The following is a 20,620-nucleotide window of genomic DNA, read 5'->3' on the forward strand; positions in this document are numbered from 1 at the left end:
GGTAACATAATTTAGCCCATAACACATAGAGATCAGATTAGATCCGATTTCCTCCTGAGAAGGCAAAGCTAGAGTCGGAGAAAGCTGCAGTTAAGACGGGGGCAGATGCCGTCAGCTACATCTTCCCACCAAATTAAAAGTGAGGTCGACAGCAGCAGTGGTTATGGGGACAAGACACAGAAATCCCCCAGCATAAGTAGACAAGGGCAAAGACAGGCAATGGGGCGAGGCTGCAAAGGGGCTGGCTTTCAGGGTGGAGATCTCCACAAGCCCGGCATCCCACCACCTCTCAGAGCCTCCCGGGTCTGCTTCACGCCTCTCTAGAGTAAAGTACCTGCTCCCTCTACCTCAGGGCTGATGGGCCAGCCGTGGCCCTCCCAGGGCCAGTCCTGCCACCGAGCAGATTTTAGGGGTGATATCTGAGGCTCAATTCCAGATCCCTAGGAACTGAAAATCTGACTAGCTGGATTGAGTAAAATGCATCCCCCTCCCCAAACAGTTAAGCGCATGGAATACAAGTATGGCTGAAGGGTCCATCCTGGGATGCCCTCGGTGAGGGCCGGTGTGGGCGGGACTCTAAGGCGCCTGCCAGTGAGGGTAGGGGAGGGGGCGGGCGGGGAGAAGGAGTCAGAGCTGGGCACTGGCAGGGAACCCGGAAGAGCCCCTGTGCAGAGAAGATGGGAGCTGGTGAGGGATGAGGGCAGCAAAGATGGCTCTGAATGGTATGGGAGGGTGAGGTCCAGAAACGCACAAAAAGGAAAGTGAAGTTTCCGCTGGCAAGATGATTTCGGCAGGTGATGACATTCTATGGAACGTGAGTGCATCAGCCTGAGGCAGAAGAGCAGGGAAATGGACGGGGCCTCAGACACTTTCAAGGGGTTGATACGAGTAAGTTGCTCTGGAATTGCTCCTTTCCTGTGTTTAGAATATGTCGGGCAACTTCAGGCCACTTAGTTCTTTCTCTGTGGAATAAGAGAAAAAAAATGCCACAGAGAATGCGTTTATCAAATATTGACAGATCGGCCCTAAAGCAGAAATCAATCCACTGCAGAGTGAAATGAATCTGCCCAAAGAAGGGGAATATTCAGAAATATTCAAACGGTTAAAAATGATGAACTTTGTTGTTGCTGATTGACCTTTAACAAATAAGACGAGTTCTGCTTCCTTTCTCTGCCTCTAACCCGTGAAAGGCAGAGAGTCACCCGTGACAAATCTTTTCTCACTGGGCCTCGTCTTACTCCCTGCAGATGATGGTGAGTCACGCTCCCTTGGAGTCTTAGTTTACTCGTCTCTAAAACGGATATCACACTACCTGTCCTGCCTGCCTTGCCAGGCTACCTGAGACTCACATGGGCTCACCTGAGAGCGTGTAGAAGGATCTGGCAAAGAGCAGAGCTCACCCGTGACTCAGCCCCTCTGCCCCTGAGAGTGGGTGGATGGCATTCCCTGGTGACTTGCGCTACAACCGTTGCTGTCAGAGGTGGTGGCCGGCCGCGGGCGGGAGACTCGCTGCTGTCCCATCAGACGAACCCCAAAGGGGGCTTCATACGGGGTGTCACTGCCCTGCAGGCTGGGTGGCTGCCTGCCTGCCCAGACCTGCAGGGGACTCGTCCTGTCACGCGTATTTCAGCAGCAACTGTAAATGACGCTGACGGGCATGGCTCAGCTGCTGAATGCCCAGTGAGACAGCTTTATAAACGATTTGTGAGACCTCGCCTCCTGTGCCCCTCCTCCACTCGCATGCTGGTTCACGTAGGTGTGTGCTCAGGGTCTTCTAGTTTATTGCTTTGTTGTCTGGACCTCGGCGCCAGAGTCAAAACACCATATTCACAGAAAGGTGGCCCAACTCACTCTCATCGAGGGTTCAAACTTTAAATCTTGTCTCATTTCATAATAAAATAAATTTTATTACTCTCCCTTTCTATCGACTCAACTTATTTTTCACTCCTTTGTCCCAGCGCCCCAAGGTACAGTGTGCTAGATCTGCAATCCCAGGAAGAAAGCCACGTGACCTACCCCCTTGTGAATATCACTGGGGCAACTACTCCCAATTCAGCTCAAGCTGCCAGAAAGCCTCCTGGCTCAGGTGCAATGCTCTGGCTGTGAGGCCAGTTAGAAGCGGCTAAGGCTATTGTTCACGGACCTGGGAAGTCTGGAGATGGTGGTTTACTGTACTTTTGTCATTCTCAGCTGCGCAAAAGCGCTCAAACACCCTCCCCGCATTTTGATTTTTGGTCAGGCAGTGAACCCCACCTTTGCAACCCAGAGGCCCCACCTCCTTCCTGCTGGCTGGCATGGGTTCTGCCAGTCAGCTGTGCTCTGCTGCAGACTCGATTGGATGGTGGGTGACCAGCTGTCCTGGTTTCCCTGGCACTGATGGTATGTGAGACTTTCAGTGCTGGAATCGGCAAAGTCCCCGGCAACCCTGGCTGATCTGATCCCTAACTGAGGCCTCCTGTGTGTGGAGTGGGCGGGGGCTGGGCACCCACTTTGCTGGCCTGGGCGGAGGTGGCCTGGGTTGACGGTTATAGCAGCTCCCTTCCTTCACACCAGTTCCTCAGAGGAGTAAGTGCCGGGAGTTGTGTCTCGAAATGCACCACAGACCCAATTTCCCAGCGTTTTTCTGGACTTCTGAATATTCTCTAAGATTTCATTTCCTTCGAGAGCTGGAGGGAGCTCAGACCAGACAGAGAGGCTTCAGGTTTAGTTCGTCAGAGGCTCAGGGGTGGCACTGGAGACTGTTTCTACTTCTCCAATTAGCTGTCCAGCTTAGGGATCTCCCCTGTGGTTGTTGGATGGCTCACGTGTGCAAGAAGACGGCAGACTTTTCTCATTGGTGTCCAGTGGGAGAAGCAGTGCTTCTGCCCCAGAATCCCAAGCAAGACTCTAGAAAGTTACCCTGATTAGACCCACATGGGGCACACTTCCCACCCCAAAACGATGATATGGCCAGGGGAATGGAAGCTGCTGATTGGCTTAAGGAGAGTCAGACCTTTCCCAAAGCACGCGGACTGTGTTGGCAAGAGGCAGATGCCAGAATTAAATCGGTTTTCTGTGAGGAAGTGGAAATGTGAGGGAAATGGGGGCAGGGGAGGCGACAAGAAGTGCCTTTGCTGCCCTCGAAACCTGAAATTCAGCTCAGAGGTGGCCTCTGGCATAAGCTCTGCTGCAGACCCAACCACGGGGCTTTCTTTTATTTTTTTATTGAAGTATAGTTGATTTACAGTGTTGTACAGTAAAGTGATTCAGTTATACATACATATATGTATTCTTTTTCATATTCTTTTCCATTATGGTTTATCACAGGATATTGAATAGAGTTCCCTGTGCTATACAGTAGGGTCTTGTTGTTTATCCATTCTGTATATAATAGTTTGCATCTGCTGACCCCAACCTCCCGGTCCATCCCTCCCCCCCCCCCTCCTCCCCCTTGGCAACCACCAGTCTGCTCTCTATGTCCCCACGGGGCTCTATCTCCTCCAAGCTCTATTCTGCCTACTCGGTACAGCATGCGCGCATGTAGCCCATATGTTACTCTATGGTGCCTATTCCTGTACCTATTCATCTCCCCGACAGCACTGCTGGAAGAGGCCAGGGCCCTGCCTTGCACATCTCCAAGTGCCCTTCCTGCAGACCATGGTGCACCCAACAGGAGAGAGGGGCTGCTGAATCAGTCCGTCCAAGTTCCTGATTCCAGCCCCTCCTGGGAGTCTGAAGCCTGGTCTACCAGGAACTCTGTTTTGTGAGAACTTGCACCATGGAAATATGAACATCTCAACTTTTTGTGTTTTTTTAAGTCCATTGCACAGTGCTGAACACTCAGGCCTCCAGATTTCCCTGGATGTTCTTCATCCCCTGTGACTACTTCTCTCCTTAGAGGACAGTCACCACGGAGCCTCTTTATCCCAGGAAGCAGAGCCCTCACCTGCTCATTACAGATGGAGTGACACAGGGTGGGAGACCTGTCTTGTTGTGGAAAGCGGCCTCCAGTGGGATCAGCCGAGCACGCAGTCTGGGGTGGAAGTGGTGATTCCTTATTTAAAAGGTTCTCCTCCCCGACGTGTTCTTTCACTGGTGGGGTGGGGATGAGAAGACTTATTTTAAAGACAGCTTTAATCAAAGAGTTCAAGAAAAGGGCTGGAAGAGAAAACCCATCATTTTGAAATGAGCAGGCCAGTTGTTTCAAAGACAGGTATTAGCATATTTCAAAAAGAGCATTGTTACAGCAGGTCTGAGAAGGCAAAAGCGGGACAATCAACGCTGCATGTAAACAGAGATCACCCAGCCTGGTGCTGAAGGGGCTGCATCCAGAGAGCAGCAGCCGGCGTCCTGTGTGATTATTTCTCAGCTTCACAAGCCGCTGTCGTGATCGCAGAGAGGCCCAGGCAGCTCCCCCTCACCTGAGGGCTCCCTGGTGACAATCCCTGATAAAGCAACAACGGGAAACAGGCAAGACGAAGGTCCACCCACCAACTTTCCCCAAGAGTGTTCTGCGGATACTTTGTAATCAGGTAAGTTTGGGAACTGCTACTCTCCGATCCCCCTGCAGGCGTATTGCAGGTATTAGCATAATCACAGCCCTGAGAAGTCCAGCAGCAAAGGAGTCTGTTTAGTGGCTTCTAATTTCAGATTTCTCAAATATCTTTGACCAGATGGATTCTTTTTTTTTCATCCGTAAAATGCCCTGTGGAACTAGTGTTTCACAGGACTGACAAAATAAAATCCATATTTTATGGCAAGACCAGAAAAATTTAAGCATAGAATTTTAATTTAAGCATGGAATTTTCTCTGCCCGTTTGGGCCTCCTCCCTCCCCTTTAGTTTGTGTTAACCAGACCTCTTCAGGAGATATCCTTCCTTCTTAACCCTGCAAGGGCTCACGATGACCCACTCCTCGCTTTATACACACAGAGCTGGATTGTAGAAACTGTCAGTATGTCATTCGATGTATTGATATAACCCTTTGTCTCAAAAACTTATATAACTCTACTTTGACCTCTAGCGGGCAGAATAATCCTCATAGCTTTCTGAAAGACTGTCTCCCGGGTTACAATCCTCAGGTTGGCGTGAATAAAATGGTCCGTTTCTTTCTTAGATCTATTGTTGATTAATTTTGCGTCAAAAGGACACGATAGAGAAATATTGCCTTGGCCCATTCCCAGGCCTCGTTTTTGGCTATCAGCTTCAGACTCTTCTCCTACCAGAACTTTCTCAAAGAACTAAAGTTTGACATTGGACTTTCACATTTTCATGTGTTAACACTCCCAGGCTCTAGGGTGGAGCTGAGGAACAGGGGAGCATCCCAAAGCAAACGTTGGAGTCAGGAGGATGCCCAGACCCCACATTCAATGAAGTCCTCCCCCAAAGACCCTGCAGGTCAGGCTCAGGGTCGGGGGAGGTCTGGCAGCATCCGGGGGAGGGGCCAGAACAAGGCCAGCTGATCAGTGTGGGTTTGAAGGGCATGGCCCTGGGCTCCTTTGGAAATGGGAGTGGCTAGCAGGAACACGGAAGGGTGGGAGGCCTGGCTGGTCGTGTGGTCTGATAGCTGATGGTGGGGTGGGTGGGGAAGCCACAGCTCAGTTCCCATAAGGGGTCCCAGGAACTCAGGTCACCACAAACAACCTGGAGGGCAGACCCTGGCAGACACTAGATTCACACCCCCAGTAGAGAGGCGTTTTCTCCTAAGACAATCCTTGTCCTGACCATCACTGGTTCAGGGATTAGCAGTAGGAAACAGATAGGCCGCAGGTATCATTTGGAAACCTGGGTGGGATTGGGGCCACCCTGGGGGTGTCAAATGAACTGACTAACAACAACCGGCAAATTAAGAGTCCGGGGACCTGCCGGGCAGGCAAAGCCACTGTGAATTGTTAACACCAAGAAAGAAGTCAGGAAAACAAGGTAAGATGATCAAGGGCACATGGCAGCTGTGTACAGGTGTGTGGCTCATACACTGTGCCAGGGCAGCTGGCCAAGGAGGTGGGCAGGGGCTGAGATCTAACCTACATCCCACCTGTGAAGCTAGGGGCCCTCACATGGGGCTATGCACACTTATAAAAAAAGGACACATTTTACTAATTCACGCAAAGTCTGGAAGAGCCCCTGATGGGATGCCAGACCTTAGCTTGTGAAGGAAAGAATGAGGACCTGGCTGGGGACACTCAGACACTTGTCACATAAAATTTGGGCAAACCTTGGGTAATAAACTGAGAATATAGGCAAATCCAAAGCTAGAGCTGGGAGGACTGCCAGGCAAACTAGGCCCAGAGGCAAGGCCTCGTGTGTGGTCCATACAGGTGAAGCCAACTGGCCTCTCCGCACAGCGCCTCTCTGGAAGCTCCAGCACCCCATCCCCACCCCCGCAGTGGCTGCTCTTTCCCAAGAGTTAAAGGCGTGTTTCTGACCTCAACGTCTGATGATGGATGAACTCTTTTCTACTTTTAGTAGAGTAACAAGAGCCAGGAATCCCAGGAAGGCTTTACAGCCAGACCTGAGAATGGGAGTGGGAATGAAGCCCCTTCCACTAATGGTGCATCGCCCTTGCTTGGGTGTCTGGTGGCTGAGGCAGCCCTGAGAGCGACTTTCAGTAGCACTCAGTGTATATGAACCTTGGGTTTATTGAGCAGTGATCTCCACAGTCAAGCACATCATTTCAAACAGGGTTTGCTCCTGCCGGTCAACTTACCTTTCTCCTTGACTGGCATCATTACAAATGTACGTTTTCCAATATGCGTCCTCTAATCTGGTCACCAGTCTGTTTTTATCTTCCCTAATTAGCTCTACTTTGCACGCCTTGCCTCCACCAGCTGCTCTTTAAACCTTACGTCTTTTACCATTTTTACTGGATTACTGTAACTCCCACATCACAGAGAAAATAAATGTCACCAGAAACGAGCATCTTGGAACTTTCTGCCCAGTATTGCTGTGATATTGTGATATAATAAGAAATGTGTATTTTGGTCTTTGTCCCTGGCTCCTGGCCAGAGCTCCTAAAACCCTGGTAATTTCCTAAGTGATAAGATGCTCTTGCATCTTTTGTTATAATATTTGGAGTGGAGTGATAAAGGTGAAAGGAGCCCCTTTCAACCACACCCGAGTTTATGTTAATGAGGTGACTTTTGCCTTGTCTCTGAGGATGGGGGACTATTTGCAACCACCATATGATTAGAGGGTTGGAACTTTCAGTCCCACCTCTCACTTCTAGGAAGGAAAGAGGGGCTGGAGGTTGAGTTGATGGATCACTGATAGTCAGCGATTTAATCAATTGTGTTATGTCATGAAGCTTCCATAAAAACCCTAACCGAAGGGGTTCAGGGAGCTTCCAGGTTCCTGACCACACTGAGGTGTTGGGAGAGTGGTACACCTGGAGAAGGTGTGGAAGCTCTGTGTACCTAGACCCCCAGATGTGCCCTATGCATCTCATCCATTGGCTGTTCCCAAGTTGTATCCTTTATAATATATAAAATACATAAGTAAGTGTTTCCCTGAGTTCTGTGAGCTTTTCTAGTGAATTATTGAACCCAAGGAGGGAATTGTGGGAGCCCTGATTTACAGCTGCTTGGCCAGAAGTGCAGGTCACAACCTGAGACTTGCAATTGGTGTCTAAAGTGGGGACAGCTTTGTGGGGCTGAGCCCTTAACCTGGGGGGGTCTGTGCTAATTCTGGGTAGTTAGTGTAAGAATTGTCTAATGTAAGGAACCATCCCCCCCCCCAACACACACACAGTGTCAGAAGTACTGTGAGGGTAGAGAAAAACTGTTGTTTTTTTTCTTTTACTTGCAGACTTTAGCTCTAATGGTATTTATCCTTTGTTCATTCTCTCTTGCCCACAGAAGGAAACATGTTTTCCAACAGAAAGAAAATGTTTCCCTTGCTTCTGTCTAAATTTTAAGCTACTGTTTCTCCCCCCGCCAACACAAAATTTCTTAAAAGAATACCATGGACTTCTGCTTTCTCCCATGATAGAATACAGGGACTGGATTTACTCTCATGCTTTAAGCAAAGTGTCATAGAAATTTGTACAAAATTATTTTTTAAATGTTTTTTAGAAATCAGACAGCAGGCAATACATGATTGATATTGCTGAAAGAATGGAATCAAACAAGATTAGCCCTACAATTGCTCCAGCTTACTGCCTGGAGACAATTTCCAGGTGGTATTGCAGGGAAGGGGTCCCAAAAAATCTGACGATCATGCTGAGTTCAGGATAAAGAGATCAGAATTGCGGGAGGTGGGAGGCAAGGTGACTAGAATTTGTGGGACAGAATGCTGAAGGAAAAAAAAAGAGAGCTTACCAGAGAAAGAGTTCTGGATATCTGTAGAAGGAACCACTCAAGTGTCTAGATGAATGCTGATCTGCCTCTGTGTGAAAGGAAGTTACTTGAATCTGGGAAAAGAATCCTCCAAACAAAAAGCTAAACATTCTTAGAGTTCACATGTGGACAAGAATAACTTGTGTTTTCAACAGTGAGACTGGACAGACTTTGTAACATGCAGAATATCAGGTACAATCCTCAGGAAGATACACCTTAGTAGTTGGGATAAATTAGACCTAGACTAAAGACTGCTTGAGACCTGCCCTAAGAAAACTTAACAGCAAGGCATGAAAGGAACAAAGATATTCCATGGAACTTAACAGCTTTCTATAACAAAGTCCTACACTTTTTAAAGGAACAACAACAAAAAAATCTAGCACCCTCAAAATGTAAAAATCACAGTGTCCACTATCCAAGCAAAAATTATTAGGCATGCAAAGATCAGGAAAATGTGAACTATTATTAGGAGAAAAAATAATCAGTAGAAACACACCTGGAAATGACAGATATGATAGAAATAGCAGACAAGGTTATTAAGATTTATAAATATGCTTCATTGTTCAAGAAAGTACAGGAAAAGACAAGTATGATGAGGCAAGGAATGGAAGATATAAAAATATCTGAATGGAACTTCTAAAGATGGAGAATACAATATCCAAAATTTAAAAACACACTAGAATTAACAGTAGATTAGATATATCAGGAAGAAATATTAGTGAATGTAAAGACATAGCAATGGAAACTCTTCAAAATCGAGTACAGAGAGAAAAAGAGATTGGAAAAAAACCCCAGAATATCAGTGATGTGTGAGAAAATATCTAGCATTCTGATAAACATGTAAGTAGGGTCCCAGAAATTGTGGAAAAGAGAGAGAGAAGAAGAAAAGAAATAATGACCAAAATTTTCCAAACTTGATGAAATCTGTAAACCAGAGATTCAAGAATCTCAACAAAACCCAAACAGAAGAAACAAAGAAAACTACGTGAAGGAACATCATAATCAAATTGCTGAAACCCAGAAATAGAGGGAAATTGTTTCGAGTAGCCAAAAGAAAAAGACAGAGAGAAAGAAAAATAAGAATGTCAGAAGAATTCTTGTCAGAAAATATGTCAGCCAGATGACACTGGAATGACGTATTTTTTAAAACTTTTTTTCTTTTTTTAAAATTAATTGTTTTTTGGCTGCCTTGGGTCTTCGTTGCTGTGCGTGGGTGTTCTCTAGTTGTGGCAAGTGGGGGCTACTCTTTGTTGTGGTGCGCGGGCTTCTCATTGCAGTGGCTTCTCTTGTTGCCGAGCACAGGCCCTAGAGCATGCGGGCTTCAGTAGTTGTGGTGCATGGGCTCAGTAGTTCTGGCTCGGGGGCTCCAGAGTGCAGGATCAGTACTTGTGGCTCATAGGCTCCAGAGCGCAGGCTCGGTAGTTGTGGTGCATGGGCTTAGTTGCTCTGCGACATGTGGGATCTTCCCAGACCAGGGCTCAAACCCATGTCCCCTGCATTGGCAGGTGGATTCTTAACCACTGCACCACCATGGAAGCCCCTGGAATGATGTATTTAAAGCACTGAAAAAAGAAAACTGTCAATCTAGAATTTCATTCCCAAGAAAAATAGCTTTCAGAAGTGAAATAGAAATAAAAACTTTTTCAGATAAACAAAATCTGAGCTATTTATCACTGTCAAACCTGCACCATAAGAAATATTACAGGAAGTTAATTCTTCAGGGAGAAAATGGTACCAGATGGAAATTTGACTCAATACAAAGGAATGAAGAATGCAGAAACATTTAGAAATTAGACCACACACTTCTAAATAGCCCATGGGTCAACGAAGAAATCACAAGAGAAATTAGAAGATATCTGAGAAAAAAAAGGAGAAATATAACACATCAAAATTTGTTGGTTTCAGTTAAAACAGTGCTTAGAGGAAAATTTATAGCATCATATGCTTATATGATATAGATAGCTCCAAAAAATCAATGAACTAGGCTTCCTTCTGAACATACTATAAAAAGAAGAGCAAATGAAGGCCAAGGTAATCAGAAAAAAGGAAATAAATAGTAACAAAATGAAATGAATAAAATGGAAAATATAACAATAGAGAATAATCAATGAGACCAAATGCTAATTCTGTGAGAAGATCTATAAAATTTATAACCCCCTCAGCCTGACTGATAAATAGACATTAAAAGGATAAGAAAAGAGAAAAAATTAAAAGAGAAAAGACACAAATTACTAATATTAGGAATGAGAGAGGGGCAGTATTCCGGATTCTACAAACATGAAGAGGATATGAAGGAACAGTATAAATAATTTACATCAATAAATTCAACAAATTAAATAAAATGGGCAAAGTCCTTGAAAAACACAAACCTAACTTAAGAAGAAATAAGTTATTGCTAGCCCTATATCTATTAATGAAATTAAATTTATAGTTTAAAACTTCCTAAGAATAAAAAGAGTAAATTTACAGTGAAGAAACCTGAAAGACACTATCTCAGCTAGGTGATCAAAGTTAGTATCAATAGTGATAAGTTATGTTAATAGCATGTGCCCTTAGTATAATGTGATGAGAATGGTACTTTTACCTCTGTGGTCTTCCTCCCCAAAACTCATCACCCCAGTCTAATCATGAAAAAACATCAAACAAGTCCCAATTTAGGGACATTCTATAAAACACCTTTACCAGTACTCCTCAAAACCTTCAAGATCATCAAAAAGAAGGAAAGTCTTAGAAACTGTCATAGCCAACAAGATCATAAAGTGACATGATGACTAGCAGTACTGTGGTGCCCTAGATGAGATCCTGGAACAAAAAAAGGACATTAGGTAAAAACATTTAAATATGAATAAATTATGAACCTTAGTTAATAATGGTGTATCAGTATCAGCTAATAGTTATGATAAATGCACCATATTAATGCAAAATGTTAATGGTAAGATATGTTTGATGTGGAGTATATGGAAACTCTCTGTATTATCTTCATAGCTTTTCTGTAAATCTAAAACCATTCTAATATAAAAAGTGTATTTTTTTAAAAAACACTTATAAAGAAAACTCCAGAGCCAGAGGGCTTCACTGGTGAATTCTGACAAACATTTAGAAAAGGAATAAGACCAATTCTATACAAACTCTTCAAGAAAATAAAAGAGGGAACATTTTCCAACTCATTCTGTGAAGCCAGTGTTGTCCTGATAACAAAACCACAAAAAGACATTACAAGAAAAGAAAATTTCAGGCCAATATCCTTCAGGAACATAGGAAAATTTCTTTCCTTTCTTTCTTTCTTTCTTTCTCCCTTCCTTCTTTCCTTCCTTCCTTCCTTCCTTCCTTCCTTCCTTCCTTCCTTCCTTCCTTCCCTTCTTTCTTTCTTTCTTCCTTCCTTCCTTTCTTTCTTTCTTTCTTTCTTTCTTTCTTTCTTTCTTTCTTTCTTTCTTTCTTTCTTTCTTTCTTTCTTTCTTTCTTCTGGGTCTTAGTTGCAGCAAGCAGGCTCCTTACTTGTGGCTCCAGGGCTCCTTAGTTGCAGCTCACCGGTTCCTTGGTTGTGGCACATGGGCTCCTTAGTTGTGGCATGCATGTGGGATCTAGTTCCCTGACCAGGTATCGAAGCCCAGCCCTCTGCATTGGGAGCACAGAGTCTTATCCACTGCACCACCAGGGAAGTCCCAAAAATTTCTTAACAAGTGTTTAGCAAATAAAATCTAGTAATATGGTCCAGAATACATCATTACCAAGTGGAGTTTATACTAGGAATGCAAAGTTTGGTTAACATGTAAAAATCAATGGAATTCACCGTGTTAAAAGATTTGAAAAGAAAAATCATTTGATCATCTCAATAGATGCTGAAAAAGCATTTGACAAAATTTAGTACCCATTTATGATTTTGAAAAATTCAGAAATAAATGGAATGGAATAGAAAGCAGGAAAGCAGGAATGGAAGAGAATTTCCTCAACCTGATACCTCTAACAATTATACTTAGTGATGAAAAACCAGATGCTTCACCCCTAAGATTTAGAGCAAGACAGGAATATCTGCTCCTGCTTTTTCCATTTCACTTCATACTGGAAGTGCTCATTGGTTCAGTAAGTCCGGAAAAAGAAGTCAAAGGCATAGACATCAAAAGCAAAAAATAAAACTGATTACATTCACAGATGATGTGACATTATTGTACATGTATAAAATATTAATGAATTTACAAAAATGGTAGTTAAACTATTAGGTGAATTTAGCAATATTGATGGAAAAAATCAATTGTATTTATATATACCAGCAATGAACAATTATATTTAAAATATAATGCCATCAAAAACATTCAGTGATATATTTCAGAAAATATGTGCAAGATCTGTACACTGAAGACTACAAAATAGTGTTCAGAAAAATTAGAGAAGACTTAAATAAATGGAGAGATATATCATGTTCATGAGTTGGAAGTCTTGATATTTTTCCATGTCACTTTTCCCAAAATTGATTTATAGATTTAGAGAATCCTAATCAAAATCACAGCTGGCTCATTGGGTAAACATTGGCAGGTCGTATCTAAAATTTATGTGTAAATGCAAATGACCTAAAGTAGCCAAAACAATTTTGAAAAATAAGAACCGAGTCGGAATACCCATGATACCTGATTTTAAGATTTACTGTAAAGATACAGTATTTAAGAAAGTGTGGTACTTGTGTTTAGATAAACATATAGATCAAAGAGACAGGATGGCAGCAAGAATGGCAGAGTAAGAATCTCTGAAATGCTTCTCTTCCTTAAGGACAATGAGACCACTGGGAATATTTGTCAGATTCAATTTTTTCTTATCCCTGGAAATTAACCAAAGACTTGCAGCAAATCGGGGAGTCTTTATTAAGAAAAATAGCTGTAAGAACTGTAAGAACACAGTCTCTGTGATGTTTTAACTTACCCAATTTCCATGCCCATTTCCCCAACTCTTCAGTAGCTTTGAAAACACACAGCCCACAATCACAGTGAAAACCAGCAGCCTGACAGCCAGTTGAGGGGGCAGAATGGAGTTGGAACTCTTTTGAAGTCTCATTCTCAGAGATTATCATTACTCGACCCATTTCATGGCTCCCTAAAAGAGACCACTCACAAACTTTTTCTTCATTTGACCTGACTAGGGGCTTGCCCAGTGCAAAAAGCCTTTTCCCCAGGGATGTTTGTTGCAGACAGTCAGAAGCAATTGTTTAACATTGCAGCTGTCTGAAGGAGTGATTTAGCATTTGGGGTAAAGAATGTGTTCCCCAAAAGTTTTAAGTAAAAGCTGAGCAGTGAGATGGCCATGGGAGGCTTTGGAAAGCTCTGACATATGCCCATGTGGGGCTGTATGCATGCTCAGAGCTATGTGTATCCTCAGGAAAAACCTGAGAAGGCTCTCTGCTCTCACCTCTGGCTGACCTTGAGGCTGTGTGCAAGCAGCAAGTGAAGGCCAAAGCAGAAATGTAGACTGTCTGGCTGAGTGTTGAATGTGTTCCCCCACATACACACAGAACCCCACAGCAAAGACCGGGAGACGTTGGTTCTAGGCATTTAAGGAAATTTCTGATGAGCTGACCTCTAAGCTGACCAAGCAGAGACTTCAGAGTGCACGCATGATCAAAAAATACAGACTCAACAGAATGAGTTCAGAAAAGTCGTTAAACAAACCATCAACCATAAACCCTAGAGAGAGAGAGATTCTGACTTCCAGAATTGCCACATTGTATCATTTCAACAAAAAGCTTTGAGAGATGCAAAGAAAAAAGAAAGTATGGCCCATGCACAGGAAAGAAAAATCAGTGAAGAGAAAACTGTCTCTAATGGAGTCCAGACTTTGAACTTAGTAGACAAGACTTTAAGTCAGATATTTTGAATATGTTCAAAGAACTAAAGGAAATTGCATATAAAGAACTAAAGGAAAGTATGAGAACAGTGTTTCAACAGAGAATAGTAATAAAGAGATGCAATTATGTATGTATATATCTAGTGTAATTATATATGTATATATACACAAATAGAACTTCTAGAATCAAAGAGTATAACACTTGAAATGAAGGGCTAGATGGACTCAACAGCAAATCTGAGCAGGAAAAGAATCAGCAAACTTGAAAATACGTTCATTGAGATTATTCAGTCTGAGGAAGAGAATGAAAAATGAGCGAAGAAAAATGAACAGAGCCACAGAGATCTGTGGGATACTATCAAACATACTAACATATGCATAATGGGAGTTCTGAAAGAGAGGAGAGAGAAAGCAATAGGCAGCAAGAATATTTGAAGAAATAGTGGCTGAGAACTTCCCAAATTTGATGCAAAACATTAATCTACACACTCAATAAGCTCAACAAACTTCATGTAGGATAAATTAAAGAGATCAACACCTAGGCACCTCATAATCATACCGCTGAAAGTCAAAGACAAAGAGTGAACCACAAAAGCAGCAAAAAAATAAGCAACTCATCGGTATGGAACCGCGTGAAGATCAACAGTGTACTTCTTACTATGGCGGCCAGAAGGTGGTGGGATGGCATAGTCAAAGTCCTGAAAGAAAAAGATTGTTAATCAAAAATTCTATATGTAGCAAAGTAATCCTTCAAAAATGAAGGAAAAATTAAGACATTCTCATATAGCAAAACCTGAGGGTATTTGTTTCTAGCCAACCCACCCTACAACTGCTGAAGGGAGCATTTCAGGCTGAAATAAAAGGGATTCAAATCAACATGAAGAAACAAAGAGCTCCAGTAAGGTAACTATGCAAGTAAATATAAAAGACTATATAAATGTACTTTTTTTTTTTGGCTCTAATTCTCTTTTTTCTCTTAACTGATTTAAAATACAACTGTAGAAATCAATGATAAGATGAAAGAGAAAAAATAGAGACCAGAAAGACAACCATATGTATATGTTGAATTGATTTTGGGCAAAGAGATAAATTCAATGGGGAATGGATTGCCTGTTTAACAAATACTACAACACCATATCAAAATGAATCTAGGACCATATTCAAAGTTAATTCAAATAGGATAATAAACCAAAACTTAAGATGTAAAATTATAGAGGAAACTCCTAGAAGGGAAAAATAGGAAAAATCATGAACCATAGAAGAATAAATTGATATACTGAGTATCATCAACATTAAAGATTTTGCTATTTTAAAAATGCTGATAAGAAAATGAAAAGGCAAGCCATGGCCTGGGAAAGAATATTTGTAAGCATATATCTGATAAAGAATTTGAATTTAGAGTATACAAAGAACTTTTACAACTCAATAATAAGAAGACAAAGAACCCAATTAAAAAGTGGGTGCAATTTTTATTGACACTTCACCAAATTAGACATATAAATAAGCCTATAAAAAGATGTTCAAATTATTTATCAATAGGGAAATGCCAATTAAAATCCCAGTAATAGTCTACTACATACCCATTAGAAAAGCTAAATTTAAAGAAGTTGTCAATATCAAGTGTTAGCAAAGATGTGTAGCTCTTTGCCAAAACTTAATATTTTTGGTGGAACTCTCACCCATTGTTGGTGGGGATGCAAAATTGTACAGTCACTTTGTGAACAGTTTGGCAATTTCTTATAAAGTTAAATGTAAACTTACCTTATTCCCAGAAATCTTTTTACTAAGTGTTTATCTAAGAGAAATGAAAAAAATATGTCCACATGTTCTCATATTTCTAGCAGTTTTATTCATAATAGCCCCAAACTGATAACAACCAAATGTCCACCAACTGGTGAATGGATCAACACCTTTTGGTATATTCATGCTAAGGAATACTATTCAGCAAGAGAAAGGAGAAAACTGCTGAAATCCACAACAACATGGACGTATCTCAACAGCATTATGCTAAGTGGAGAAAATAAAAACACACACACACACACAAAAAACATGATTCCATTTATGCGAAATTCTAGAAAAGGCCAAACTATAATGGCAAAAAGTAGATCAGTGTTGCTAGGTAACAGAGGATTGACTGAAAAGAGCACAAGGGAACTTTTTGGAAAAATGAAATTGTTCCGTAACATGATTACGGTGTCAGTTATACAACTACAGTCGACCCTTCGTATCCACGGGTTCTGCATCCTTGGATTAAACCAACTGTGGAGCCAAAATATTTGGAAAAAAAATTTCCAGAAACTTCTAGAAAGCAAAACTTGAATTTGCTACACACTGGCAGCTAATTACACATCCTTTACATTGTATTAGGTATCATAAGTAATCTAGAAATGATTTAAAGGATACAGAGATTCTGTAGGTTATGTGCCAATACCATGCCATTTTATTTAAGGGACTCCAGCATGTGCGGGGTTGGGGGTAGGGGCTGGACCAAATCCTCCGAGGATACCGAGGGATGATTGTATGTACACATTTGTCAACAGTCATCAGCACGTACACTTAAAATTGGTGGGTTTAACTGGCTTTAAAATTATACCTCGGGCTTCCCTGATGGCACAGTGGTTAAGAATCCGCCTGCCAATGCAGGGGACATGGGTTCAAGCCCTGGTCCGGGAAGATCCCACATGCCTCCCCTCACAGGATCTCACTCACCACTTCCAAATATAACAACCCAGACCCAACCCAGTCTTGGCACCCCAGGGTGTCTTAAATTGTCAAGGGATAGAAAGAAAACCTTAAGAGAAAGGAGTTTAAACTTGTTTTAATTTAAACCCAATATAGACGGGATGTGTGAGAGATATCAATACATGGTTATAGTAAAAATCAAATGAACATTAGTGTTGCAACTCCAATGAAAGTTTACACTCACTACCCTCCAGTCTAATCCAGTATAAGGTTTACAGCCACATAGAGGAGACCCCCACCCCCCATAATATGACAGCATTAATGTGCCTTGCAACCCCTGTCCCCATCCCCATGACAGCTCCATCCCTTCTCCAGCTCAGCGCTTGGCACGTGTGCAGGACTGATCATGAGACAGCATGCCCGCTGGGACCTTTGTCCAGACAAGCAAGCCTCCCTTTGCTATTCATTCTTCTTTTGCTTCCAGGCTGCTCTGCAAACCAGGAAAATACTTCATAAAGCAATGTGCCAGCTACCCTACATGAGTCAAAGGAGCATGTCACTGTGAATTTAAGAAAATAAAATCACGGTCCACAGTAAAATGGATTTAATGGTCACAGTGGTGTTCATAAGACACCTCTCCTCAGCTTCTGAAGCACAGACTTTAATAATTTAATGTTTTTTCTGCCGTGACACTAAGATTTTCTGAAACAGAGGGAAAGCCCGCAGTAAGAAGAAGCCTACATCTCCCCCATTTTCATGGCAGCAGAAATAATGCCTCTTCTGCCACGTTTATATTGCTCCTCTGTGCAAAGTTTCTTCACACCAGGGCACTGATTTGGGGTGCCCATCTCCTCCCTGGCTGATCAGGACAAAAGCTCCAGTTCTTGAAAAGTTTAGCAAAGAAAAAGGATTTCAGTATTTGCATTTGACCTAACTAATTTATTAAAAAAAAATTTCAAATTCTGAATCCTTACCCTAAAAACAAAAATAACTAACATATAACAGCAAGATAAAAGCAAAACAAAACACCTGTTATCCTGCCGTATTGATCAGATATATGTTTCATAATCACTTTCCCTCTTATGGGTTTATTATTGTTACTAAAAATTTCCCAATTAAAGCTATATACCCAAGGTTTTAATACATTAAAAATATATAAACACTTTTTAAATATAAAAAGTAACAAATATTCCCTCTGAAAGTTTGGAAAACAGAAAATATACACAGAAGAAAACTACAATACCCATAATTCCACTGGTGAAGAATTATTGTCACCATTATTTTATAGCTTTTCAGTTTTTTTAACGGACATGTACACAGATTTACCTGTTTATGAGGTCATACAATATATGCTGTTCTATAATCTGCTTCTTTTATTTTATTTATTTATTTTTAAAAATTTATTTATTTATTTATTTTTGGCTGTGTTGGGTCTTCGTTTCTGTGCGAGGGCTTTCTCTAGTTGCGGCGAGCGGGGGTCACTCTTCATTGCGGTGCGCGGGCCTCTCACTGTTGCGGCCTCTCTTGTTGCGGAGCACAGGCTCCAGACGCGTACGGTCAGTAGTTGTGGCTCACGGGCCCAGTTGCTCCGTGGCATGTGGGATCTTCCCAGACCAGGGCTTGAACCCGTGTCCCCTGAATTGGCAGGCGGATTCTCAACCACTGTGCCACCAGGGAAGCCCTAATCTGCTTCTTTCAGTAACTCACTGTGAGCATTTAGTCATCATATAGTCCTCCAAAATAGTATTTTTAATGACTTTATAGCATTAAAGACATTATAACCCAGATCCTATTTTTTGAAAAATGTTTCAGTTGTTTCTATTTATTTGCTCATAAATAATACATCCTCGTATATTTATCTTTGGTACATCTCTATTTCTGTAGGATGAATTCCTGGATGATATGCTATAATTTTTGACAAGATAAACGTAGGATTCTGAAATTCCCTTGAAGGTCTAGGACATCCCAATTAAGAGCCTGTGCGTCTAATAAACTTTCCAATAATTCTTCTTACGGCTCAGCTGCAATCCCGTCCTTTGCAGAAGGCCTTTAAGAGCATGTACTGAATTAGATATTTATTTCCAAACCTGGCATTCCAAGACCCTTCTTCTAGTTATGTATCGGGCTCTTTACCAGCCCTTACAGTGGGCCAAGGTATTGTCTTATTGTCAGTTTATAAGTATGGAAATTGATATTGAGAGAGGTTCAATCACTTACCCAAGGTCACATCACTAATAGATGGGTCTTTGAATCCAGATCCAGTGAAGCATGTGTTCTTTTCCTAAGTGACCCTCACTAACGTCCACCTACCCTCCAGAGGAGGGGCAGGCGTCGCACTGCCGGAGCCAGTCTGTCTGGATTTGAACTTGCCTTATGTCTAGCCTTGTGACCTCATACAAGTATTGTCCTTGTTGGTATTTGCTTCCTCATTTCTAAAATGTGGATAAAAACCATACCCACCTCATAGGGGTGTGGAGATGGTTAAATTAGTCATTATACTTGAAGTGCTTAGATTTGTGCCTGATACATTGGAAGTATTAATTGCATTTATTATCATCGTTGTTTTTACTGTTACATTCCAGGCAAACCAGCCTTACTGGCCATTTCCCAAACACAGCTTGGTTATTGATCTATGCCTCTGCTCACAGTTTTCTACTCTTGGCATGCTTGCCCCATCTCTTCATACAACCAACTCTATGACTAATGTTTATTGATGAGGCTGGTGAAATAAATCCTCTTCATTCTCCCAAAGCCATTCTCTTCCTTATTGTTCATGACCTCTCCCTTTCTCTTACACTACCTGTAACTCTTTTATATTTTTCATCCTGTCTGGTTTTAGAGTTGTGTGTGTACCTGCTTACTTCCTTACTAAACCAAAAGCTTGCTGAGTGCAGAGACTGTCCAGTGTGGAGGACACTGCAAGGACAATGCCAGAGAGTCCATGTTTAATCTCAGGTCTGCCCCATTACTATACTGTGCATTATTTAACTTCTCTGTACTGCAGTTTTTCATCTGTAAAATGGACATGATAATAAGACCTACTCTGTAGGTTTGTGGGGAGGATCAAATGCATCAATGTATGTAACATGCTTGGAATTGTGTCTGGAGCATAGCAAGTGCTCAATAAATGCTAGTTATTAAAATTTTACATAGTAGCCACTGAGTAAGTGTTAGCTGAGTGAATGCCAGCACACATGAACCGCATTTGTCTGAACTGTACCCTTTTTCATAGTTGCATGTAAAGCTGTGCAGACTCTCTCTAGCTATTATTTGGTACAATCAGGAATTATTTCCTAAGATTAGTCTTCTGATTTGTGATTTCAGTGGGGTGGGGGTAGTAGTCGTAATTGTTGAGCTCTAAGCTCTGGGTCAGAAAGTGAAGATACAGGTAAATTAAAAAAAAATAAACAAGAAAATAACTCCTGGCAAATGACCCTTTAAGATTTTTCCAAAATCAAACTGTTTCTGAGAGCACGGTCCCACTCTGAGGCCAACAGCAACCGCCTTGCGGAAAGCATCTTAGGACCAAAGGAATAGGCTTGTTTGGCTATTAGTGATACATCCAGAGGGGCAATCGAGTATAAGTAGAGACCAGGGAAGCTGCAGCTGTCCAGTTACATTTCCTGTTTCCCTAGAACTTTTGTTCCCATCCCAAAGAGCAACATGGCTACCATCCACCTCATAGTCCTATTTATTTGCTGGTGTTCTGACCTCTGACTTCGGACCTCTTATTCAATTTGAGCTCAGTCTCCAGCTCTCAGGCTTTCACAATTTCCTTCTTTTAGTTGGGATGTTATG

This window comes from Balaenoptera physalus (assembly GCF_965194825.1).
Source record: "Balaenoptera physalus genome assembly, chromosome: 14".
NCBI classification, from domain to species: Eukaryota; Metazoa; Chordata; class Mammalia; order Artiodactyla; family Balaenopteridae; genus Balaenoptera; species Balaenoptera physalus.